The following is an 11,091-nucleotide window of genomic DNA, read 5'->3' as shown; positions in this document are numbered from 1 at the left end:
TGCCAAAAGGCTTATTAGCTACAAGAGCACGGAAGCCGTCCGCGCGCACACAGGCTGGCTCTGAGCTCACTACAGTACCCCTGCATATCGGGTTTGCCACAGTGGGCTCCTCCCCTCTCCCTGTGCATCGCTTCTGCCATCTTCTTTTTTGAGTTCCAAGAGACCCCAGGTATACTTGCCAACGATCGAAGTCCGGGAGCAACGAATGGTTAAGGATACGACGAATTGATAATCTTCCCGTCCGCGTTTACTGCACAATGTTTGGGACAGAGTGACGGTAGACGCGCCAACCTAACTGCACTCTGCGCATGCCAATGCTATCGAGACCATCTATATGAAGGAGGCAATATGCAACCGACGAGCACGGCAGGCAAAGAGGACGAAGCGCTTCGGCATTTCTAAGTCCCTGTTGCCTGTCATGATGCAAGTCAAACCATTGAAGCATTTCTGGGGTCCCTTGAAGACGAATAATTACTTCTGAACTTGCTCATGCTGAAGCTGCCGACTCCAACCCTGTCCGCCTACAGATTGAAGATGAGGAACTTGGGCCATGTGTTTGGACCAATCTTGCAAATGCCCACGTTATCTCTGCCCTGTAGGCCCCCCTCTTCGTATTGCTCTCGTCCAATTATCTTGTAGACAGCTGAATCGCTACATATCGAGCAGATGACAATGCAATAATCAACATCCTCCTGGTTTTTCTTGCATAGGACAGTAATAGCCAGACCATCCGATAACCATCATAGAAAACACAATAGTTGACAAAGGAGATGAATGCGATATTGATGCAGTCCATTCTGAAGCGACCAACCAGGTCCTCTACATGTTGCCAGTCATATTACTACTGCTGAATCAAAAGCTGAACCTATTGCAGATGCTGTTGAGGCTGAAATTGCTCTTTGCCGTGAATGCCGTCACTTTTATTAGGATCTTTTTCTGATGTAATCAACACTTCTCTCAGCAATGTCCGATACGGTGTCTACAAGTGGTGGTCGGCCATTCTACGTCCACCACTAGTGGTTGTGTTCTTACCTTCTTAGTTGAAATAGAGCTAGGATCCTCTCGACACCCTCGCTTCGAGTACCTACATCGTTGCTCTATAATGTTGTATGTGTTAGATGGTAGCGCCTCCTCCTCCTCTCTTTGCTTCTTTCTTCTTACCATTCTTACAAGCAACCTTAAGGGGGGATTAGGGAACAAGGCATATGCACAACAAAACACCTCATTATGCTTAATGAAGTTTAATTTCATCATTAAAATCAAATGATTTTTTTTTTTTAATGTATCAATGCAATTGTGCACCAAAGATTGAACAAATTCCATTGAAGTCCACAATGTGCATTTATCAAACAACATATTTTTATGCCTTAAATCATCAAACACTCTTAATGATGTAAACAAAATGAATTAATATTGATTTAGCTTGACTTTACACTTGGTTTTGTTAGAGAGGCAACGCAAGTAATATTTGAAGTAGAATGGGCTCTGAAAATAATTGTTACTCCACTAATTAGCTCACATCATCTATTGACATTCATCACAAGTGATGAGGCATGGTTGTCTGCTACACCAAAGAGGGAATAATCAACATGGAGTATCATGCTGCTACTCAATATTATAGACGTAAATATGAAATTGTCCTCATGTTTTTGTAAGTGAGACGTCATTTTGTTATGTCCAATAGTACTGAAAGGTCAAGATGAAGGTGAGAATTACACAAAAGTATTTATACACAAATAGAGCTCCAAAAATTTATCATTATAAGAAATTATGGGCCAGAGATGTTGGATTGTAATCAATGGATGCAGTAAAAATGTGGCGCTCTAAAGTAAAACCATTGCATTGATGTGCTCAATGGAAAGGTATAAGGGATGAAAGAAAACCATTTGGATAGCATAGAAAATGGCCAATGTATCACTAGGAGAGCTTTCCAAGTCCGAGTAGTAATGGTTGTCCACCTATGTGTCATCTCTTCCTGCGACAACTTAGAAACAAGCCTCTTTCTTGCCTTAAGTTACTTCCATCTATTAAAAAAAAAAGAATCATAAATGTTTCAATCTTTTAAACCAAAAAGTGGATTCTCCACTGGTCTTTTGCTATCAATTTGCACCCCCCATTCGGGTGAGCCAATGAGGCTAGCAGGGGCTTAAATGTCTTGTTGTTGAAATAACTCTTATTGAAGGCATAACATATGCCACCATTGCAAAAAAAAGGTTTCTCTTCTAAGCTTACTTTCTCGAAGGAGGCGAGGAAGGCACAAAAATTACCTTCTTGTTCTTTAATTATTAGAGAAAGTTGATGTAGTGAGAGGAGCCATCTCATAGGAAGGGCTTGTTTGGCCTGAAGCTTGAGTGTTAAGAGAAGCCTTGAGATCTTGGATGTTGACTCGTGTTTTGTCTTGAGCAAGGCTTAAGAGGGAAAACTATTTTTTCTCTTTCTTCTTCGAGCTATCTCTGATGAGATGACATTGCAACTCAAAATGGAAGCAGGATTTGACTTATGCCTAGTATAGCAATCGGTACTAAGAAGTTGACAACATCATCCCTTTATATGAGAATGTGTTTATGGAGGTCTTTTGAGAGGTCAAGCTTCATTATAACCAAGAAAATGGTGGCAGACAACCATGGTCTCTAGGATTTACAAGAATTGATAGTTGCTTATTCTCTCCCAAGAAAAAATTCATCAAACTTAATGTCCATCACAATTAAATCCTTTAAATTTACATTGACTAAACATATTTCTATTTTTAATGTTTAATTGATAGATTTATAGAGTTCCTTGCATGACAAGTTTTGAAAAATAATCCATCCTTCCCTAGCGCCGGCCTACCATTCAGTAATGGCTTGAGCAACTTTAAATGAAGAAATTTAGAAGTATAGGCCAAGTTGGTGACACAACAAAAAACGATCTAAATTTTTACAAAAAGCTCTAACTTAAAAGCTCCCAAAAATTAAGCATCTTGGGAGAGTTGGAGCAATAAGTTTGTATCTTTTAGTAAATTTTTAATACCAAATCTTTTGGGTTCGTTTTCGGAGAGTTTTAAAATTTTCAAAATGTCACTCTTGTTCATTACCTCATTCAAGAATCTCACCCTTTCCTGGGTATTAGACATGTCAAATCCTAAGACGTTGGTCACATGTTCTCTAGTAATTTTTAACCCTTTTTTTTCTTTGTCAGATCCTTCTGTCAACTCTACGACTCTCTCATTTGTTTTACTCGTGCTCTTAATCCTATTGGGGTATCTTTTAAGGTCTATAGCTAATGATTTACTTATTTTAGAGAGGCTATTTGGTTTTCATACTAAAATTCTTGTTGCATTCGAAGACAAAGAAGTTGGAGATAATGAACGTAATGTGCATGGTTGATGTGTAACTGAGATAGCCTAGAATCATATCCTAGTAAGCAATCAGCCCCATCTCCAACGAATCTCATAAATCATGGGGTGTGTGAAAGATGGATACCTTTTATTTAAGGATTCGGTGGATACAAACTCCCATCTTTCCATAGTTCCATGTGCTTCTTCCCTCATTGTGAAGGTTTTGGGAATTTATTTGCATTTGTAACTGGTCTTTGATAGACGCTCCGTGTAGTTGGATATTTTGGTTGAGCTTAATGTTCGAGTAAAAATTGTAATTACCACTAATGGAAAGATGTAGCAATCATTTCAAGTAGTGAAGAGCACACCATAGAAGGTATAATAAAGATAACAAATGTAGCAAATCTGTTAGCATGAGAAGAGAAGAGAGAAAGATTGTGAAAGTGAGTAGAGCACTCTAAAAGGTCATCGGAGAGTAAGGAGAAAAAGTAGAGATCAAATCAGTTAAAAGTGAAGAAACAACTATTTGCCGCCAAGTCAATTGATTGAGAATAAAAGTTTGAGATGAACCGCAAGGAATAGTATGAAAATGTATTTTTTTGGATGTTTGGAGATATGTACCTAGATATGCTTTAAATTGCAATATATGCTTTAAATACCCAAAATGACCAAATTTGGAGTTGTTTTGACCGTCAACGGTCTATGCTAATTAGCAAGTTAACCAATTCTTACACAACCCTTTTTGAGTCGTTTTTTGGGCCTAGTGATTTAACAAAAAGTAAGCAAGCTATCAAAGAGGTGGAATTTCGATCGAGATGTTATAGGCATGATGACATCTTTTATGGGTTGTATAAGCTCACTTCTTACAAGAAATGTAAGGAAGATTAATTTTTGAGTCGAAGACTGTTTCATATGCAACAATTCGGCTTACACATTTGGTCATCTTGCCATGCAAATTGTTCAAAAGATATAATAACCATTTCGGATGGGGCACAATGCTTGGAAGTTATCCTCAATAATTGACAAGTTGGGCCTTTCCATTCCATGTCATGGCACCTTTGCACCCATATGACATCGGTCAGAAAAACCGATGCATAAGCACTTTCTTTGTTAAAGGTGGTACTACAAAACATACCATACCACCTTTGTTGTTATTCATTTAACTTACTCTATCGGGATCAAAACCATGGATCTAATGATTAGGAAAAATTTGGTTTATTAGAAGACTGGAGCTCAATTTCCTTGCTTCCTTTTCCTTGAGTCTACTAATTCCCAAGTGGCAATTACTATGCCCATATCCTTTTTGGCATTAAATTAAAAAGCCTGTCTGATACATTGTGTACTATTCAACATTGTTATTCTATGTGTTTGAGCATTAAGCGTGAAATGCTCGACCAAAAACAACATACACACAAAATAGAAGGCAAAGGTACAACTAAGCCTTAGTATCAACATGCTTGGAGCTTAGTTGTCAAAAAACTAAGTGATCACATTGCCATCTAGTATTGAATCATCGACAAAATTGGAGTTACTTGGATGCATTACAAATAATGGAAAGATTTGGCCCTTTGGAAATATGATGGAAGTTTCTTCTAAATGCATTATAAAACCACCACCTGCATAATTTGATTTAGCACAAGCAGTATGCTAGAGCATTGCCATCCTTCCAAGATCTCTGTTAAAGAAAGCCTAACAAAGATTGTTCAACCTTGTTGCAGGAGATGATGTGAACTTGAATGGCACCTTCCCTCAAACTCAAACAATATTGCTAAGAGCTATCCCAGGGGAGGAGATAAACCACCACCTGCATAATTTGATTTAGCACAAGCAGTATGCTAGAGCATTGCCATCCTTCCAAGATCTCTGTTAAAGAAAGCCTAACAAAGATTGTTCACACCTTGTTGCAGGAGATGATGTGAACTTGAATGGCACCTTCCCTCAAACTCAACAATATTGCTAAGAGCTATCCCAGGGGAGGAGAATTAACTTGAACTATGAAAAAGAATCATCCATTTTCATGTTGCCTTTGCATCTGCAAGTCACTGATCTAAACAAGTAATGCACATGGACTTTCTTTGCCAAAGGGAGTGCCACAAACAAATCGCTATAATAGCTTGGTTGGGACATCCATTGATAAACTAGGTTTATAAACATAAGTAGGAGTTACAATGTAAGTGGTGGCTATGTACAATTGTCAATGTGAAACCACTAGTGAGTGTAGTGGAAGATACGGGCCAGCACTCTTGATAGCTAGTATTGTTTACGTCCAACTTTAGTACCACTCTTGATAGACCATACTGGTTATGTCCAACTATAGTATCAATAGCACAAGAATTGAGTCCTTTATGTTATGTCTACTATAATCTTCCGAGTGAAATGCAATTTAGTATTGTGTTTTGAAACTAGATACATGGCAAAGGTATAAGATTGATCTTTGAAATTTAGGCAAGGCATTTTCCTCGTAGAAAAGAAGGGAGTAAAATGTGCAACTTCTTTGGATAAAGCCTTGTTTAAGATTTAAGCCTTTTTCTACATTTTCCTCATAGCAAAGAGGGGAATTCATTGTGCAACTTGCTTGCATAATCCCCGGTTCAAGAATTTAAGAAATTTTGATGCTTTGTTTTACGAATGGATTAGAAAATAAGCGTCACATTAGAGACATAGCTTGCCGTTTTATAAGACAAAGTTGCATTTTTCACTCAAGGGGCATTTTTTCGGCTTTCTAGAAAAAGGCTTGGAGCAAAAGGAAGTTAGCATACATTTAAAGATCTAATCATATTCTCTTTATGGTCCTACCTTTGCTTCACACCTTTGCATGTGAAGCCTTGAAGTCTTCTTTGTTTCTTAGTTTGTAAGCGGGTCGCCAACTAACGAGCCCCACTACAAATGTAATGTCTGGCCTTGTAGCTCCCATAGCATACATAAGACTACCTACAATTGAAAGCCGACATGATTGTTCACCTTGATCCATTTTCAACCAATATTTTTGGCTACAGATTGGGATATGCGCATAGAGCTTCAGAACTCATTGTACTGACATGGGGCATACATTTGTTTGCCGTCTGCTAGCTCAAACATAAATGCAAAGAAAAAAAACAACGTTGCTTCCGTGGGCGTAATCCCCTTTCATTTATAAATGAAAAAGTTGTGAGAGTGCATGCCACAAGGTTGAGAGCTTACATGAGGAAGGCACCTTACAATGGCAACATGTTTAGAGCTGCTAAGAGTCCATGACACAAATTTACCTGAGCAGTGATCACAAATTAGCCTAAGGTTGCCTTGACATGCCAAAAACAGTCTTTTGCAACATTATTTCCACACTTCCACCTCTTCAAGAATTTCCTAAGTAAATTAAAATAAATCCTGAATTTTCGTCTTATGGCCATTTGCCTAAGGTTCACATTTCTCCCTCTTGCTTGGCAGTTAAAGCTTTTAGTAAATGATTCTCCTAGTGCTGAAGTAGTGTTATACTAAACCTGAAGACCTTGGAGGATTTTCCTCATTCCAAGGACCAGAGTTATACAACATTATTACGACTGGTTACAAATACATTTTCATGAGAATTAATTACCACCCTCAAAAAAAATAGAATACTTCTTTTCATTGGGCACAGATTCACGTCTGTTTCCAATCTGTTCCATCAGAAGGTTCAACTCATACTGCCCTCTGCGAAGAGGTGGAGAAAAAAATCTTCACAAGCAAGATTATGTAGAAATTTTCAGACAAGACATACCACAAACCAATACATCGTTGCACATCATATTGTCAAAGACCCAATGACAAACCACAGAGAATCTAACAACATTCAATCACTATTACCAAAAATCCTATTCAAATGATTTTGCCAAAAATTGTCCATTGTCTAAATGTGGCTGTAAGGATTTCTTGCTAATGTTTGTAACATTGTCAAACATCTACTGTGTGCAATCTTGCAAAACTACATTTCACAAATCAGGCCAATTAGTCGTATATACAACTGGGAAAAATGAAAGAGTGAAGATTACAATGAGCCGCTTGTTTGCCAATGTGACAATTGACTCAAAATAAGCTTCAAAACAATCAGTGACCGAAATCGTGAGGGCATGCAAAATCTCCATGGCATTGCATGTCAGCTGCACCGTCGTACCTGTTCTCGTGCATGTTCATGTGCAAGCCATCAGCACATGCGCTGGAGTGCAAAGCAGCCATCCCTTTGCTGCCTTTGTTTTTCAGGCCGTTGTCGCAAGCAGTTGAATTCAGCCCATTGGGGGCACACTTTGTTTTCTTACATGTACTCACATCAAGATTATTATCAAAATGGAAAGCCTGGTCAAAAAAATAATGGTTTTGGGGTGAAAGAAAGCTTTCATCCATCACGCATGACCCAAAGTAAGATGTGCCATAATCATCACTTCCCAGCCACGCTTCTTCTCAAAGTTCACTGAGGATGCGGAGGGGGGGGGCGCGGGTCACTGAAAGCAGCCAAATCAGCACTAAACATGCTAACAAACAACTGCTGCAAATCCTCAAGACTGTTCATTTTCTCTGAATCCTGCAAATTGAAACCACCACATCAATACATGGCCAGTTTGTAGACCACGACTTCCGCTGAAAATTACCTTTAGTAAAACCAAGCATCAGAAACACCCAATACAAGGATTAAACCCCAGAGCATGTATATGGTCACAACAGAGGTAATCCCATAATGTAACAAGACACACAACATCAGAAAATGGAAGTGGGAGATGAAGATGGCAAAAACTACAGACGCCCACTCTCTTATAGCCATGGGGACCAAGAAACAGAAGCCTCAATCTCTGCTCTAATAACCCTTGACGTCAAGGTATCCTCGACCTCCAAGCTTTTTGTGGTTACGAGATTACTTTTAATGAAAAGAGTAATCTATTTGGCTTCCATTTGCACATTAACCTCTTTACTTTCTTAACTGTCAGTGTGCATGCCACTTTTAATCATGATGTTCTTTCACGTACTTAAACCTTGCGTGTGATCTCCTGATGATAATTTGTAGTGTGGTGAGTGTTGCGTTTTGGGATTTCACAGTGGGTATTGGGGCATTTGACACTTGGCTCAGCAAAAAGAGAGAAGCCCCAATACCCAAATGAACTATTGGAACTGCTGCCACCTTCGTCGAAATCTGCATAGCCTATGATGTCATGAAAAATTGAGATACATGTGCAGAGAAAAGAGGGAGGCGATTAGGAGAGCACCTGTTTAGCATTGTACCCTTTTAAATGAGTTGACATATTTTCATGACAGTAAGCTTATGTGTCCCATCAAAACAAAAATAGATGTCCCGTCAAAAAGAAGATAAAGCTTCCATCAAACATTAGGCTCACCTGGACATTGGCCATCATGCCCGTCATCTCATTAAGGAAGCTGCTCAATCCCTGACAAGGAAACAGAGCTCAATTTCTTGCAGGCATGCTTACTCCTCAACAACTGCCAAATCAATTCAAACGGTCTTAACCACAGCTATTACAATACCTCGATGTCTTCTTCATCATCATCCGGGTAATACAGTCCACTGTCATACAACATCTTCTTTCTCTCATCAGAAAGTACTGCCAAGAAAGCAAAAACTGCAACTACTCAATTACATCAAATTCAAACTACAGAGAGCTTACAACTTTATGTTCTGTACAAGTTTTAACTAAATATACCTGTGTATGCTTCCTGAATTTCTTGAAACTTAAGGTTTCCTTTAGCTCGATCTTTCGCATTGCATTTATCAGGGTGCCATTTCTGCATACCATAATGTAAACTGAGCACATAAACCCTAGTGCACCACCACAATATACTGTAGTTATTTGTCAAAGGTCCAATTTACAATTTTTTGCCAGATCAGAAACTTAAATCTAGTTCCAATCCTTACGTCAACTGACTACTTCCATAACAAAGACATTCAATAATAAGCAGAAGTTCCACATCAAAATATTGGAACTGATGGTCTTCCAACTGGCAACCAGGAACACGGGTGGCCTAGTTGCTTCAAAGAATTTCAAAAATCAGTGCCAGGCTACGATTTCCCACCTGGAGGTATTCTGCTTAGAACTTAAGTACAATACAGGTAGCCTCTCATTGAAAGTGCTTACTAACAGGCACACAAAGTCACATACAGAGGTGCAGAGATGCGTCAATGCATGTGCGTGTTACAAACCTACAGACAAACTTGCGTTAGACATGTATTCAAATACCACCACACAGACACCCACTGTAAATTGGTCTCTGAAAACCTGATTATGGATATGAGTCACTTACTTTAAGATTATTTTGCAGAAAGATTTGGTCTACATTGTGCATCAACAGTGGGATCAAACATACACAAGTGATTATTCACATGAATCATACCATGGCAAGCTTCTTATACGCTGCTCGAATTGCATCCGGAGAAGCGTCACTATTTAGCCCCAAAATCGCATAATACCGATTGACAGATTGAAAATTGAACGGCTCCATCTACTCGTCTGCTATCAAAGTGCGTAGAAAGGAATGGACTCAAAAGGAAGAGCGCATCGCCCGCGTGAACCAAGAGCCCACTTGCAGGAAGACTCAAGAGCCCACTTGGGCGTACAGCTGCGATCACAAAATTGTGCGCACACGCAATGTGACTCTGTACTACACCAACGATCGCAGAAATCTTTGTCTCAAAATGAGGGGCAATGCGATTGCGCTCGGGAAATCGGGGAAGAGAAGGGGCAATTCTCTGGAGGGCGGGAAAAACACCCAGCACAATTGCACACAGAACGGCGAGCGTGGGCGACCCGGTATGAACAAGATTGCACACAGTAGAGAAGCGATATGGCCCTATGTGTGCTGCAATTTGCCCCCGAAACAACAGACGGGGTAGAAGAAGGAGGGGATGGGCCGTGGGCACACGTAAATTCGCAGCGCTAACCCTAATTAGCAGAGAGCGTAACAGAGCTATAAACGAACACGTGCTTCAGCTTTCCGCAGCAGCTGACAAAAGTGGGTCCCATGATTGGTGGTTTCTCAGATGGACGGCTATGATGTAGTCAAGCCGCCCACAGCCTGATATAAGCCGTCAGATCGGTTTAGATATTTTCCCTTGTTCGGACCTTCTGGAAGGCCCATCAACCAATAGCCAGTGCCCACCTGGCCTGCGCCATTGCCTGAATGGGAGCAGCCCGTCGCCGGGCTGGCATAGAGGGTTCTAGAAAAACCTGGAGCCTTTTACCACCCCAAAGTCTCCAGAAGCATCCGAAGTTCCGAAGGATATTTTATACAGGTCTAGGAGAGTTTCACACGCAGGACTGCCCGGCAGCCCGAGACGGGGCAAAGTGCAGCTAAGTGCTTACTGTGGATATATATATATATATATATATATATAGATAGAGAGAGAGAGAGAGAGAGAGAGAGAGAGAGAGAGAGAGAGAATTTCTCAGGCACTGTAGATGCTTGTGAGTATAGATGCAAAAAGATCCTATGTCTGTTGTGTCCCTCTCCTTGCAAACATGAGCAATAAAAATCACTATATTACCAAAAATATAAATCAATACCAATTCTCGTTACTCACTTTTTGCTTGTGCCTATAGATGTGAAAAGATCCACTGTCCCTCAAGTCAAAATTTGTTGGAAGTGACGTAGGAGGATAAGAGTGCCTACCCATAAAATTGCTCAAAATGCGGCTTGCAAAGAGGGCCTCTAAGTGCAGTAGACCCTTTCATGGAGGCAACACGATCCCATAGTTCTCAATGTGCATGCGACATATGCCTTGTGCCAGTGACTGCATACTCCCTATTCGGTTAAAAGTAAGT

At 40.1% G+C, this 11,091-nt stretch overlaps 1 pseudogene across 1 annotated transcript; it reads right to left on the bottom strand.

Moving 5' to 3' along the window:
* Positions 1 to 7,107: 7,107 nt before the first annotated feature.
* On the bottom strand, positions 7,108 to 10,362 carry LOC147425990 (uncharacterized; annotated as a pseudogene). The gene is made up of 5 exons (XR_015186256.1): positions 9,665 to 10,362; positions 8,977 to 9,058; positions 8,801 to 8,877; positions 8,653 to 8,703; positions 7,108 to 7,847 (listed from the first exon to the last, which is right to left on the bottom strand). The product of XR_015186256.1 is annotated as an uncharacterized LOC147425990 (transcript).
* Positions 10,363 to 11,091: the final 729 nt, after the last annotated feature.

Source organism: Adiantum capillus-veneris, chromosome 24 (assembly GCF_014529385.1).
Source record: "Adiantum capillus-veneris isolate H3 chromosome 24, ASM1452938v2, whole genome shotgun sequence".
Lineage (NCBI taxonomy): Eukaryota > Viridiplantae > Streptophyta > Polypodiopsida > Polypodiales > Pteridaceae > Adiantum > Adiantum capillus-veneris.
The sequence above is the reverse complement of the archived record's forward strand: the minus strand, read 5'-3'. Positions and strand labels throughout refer to the sequence as shown.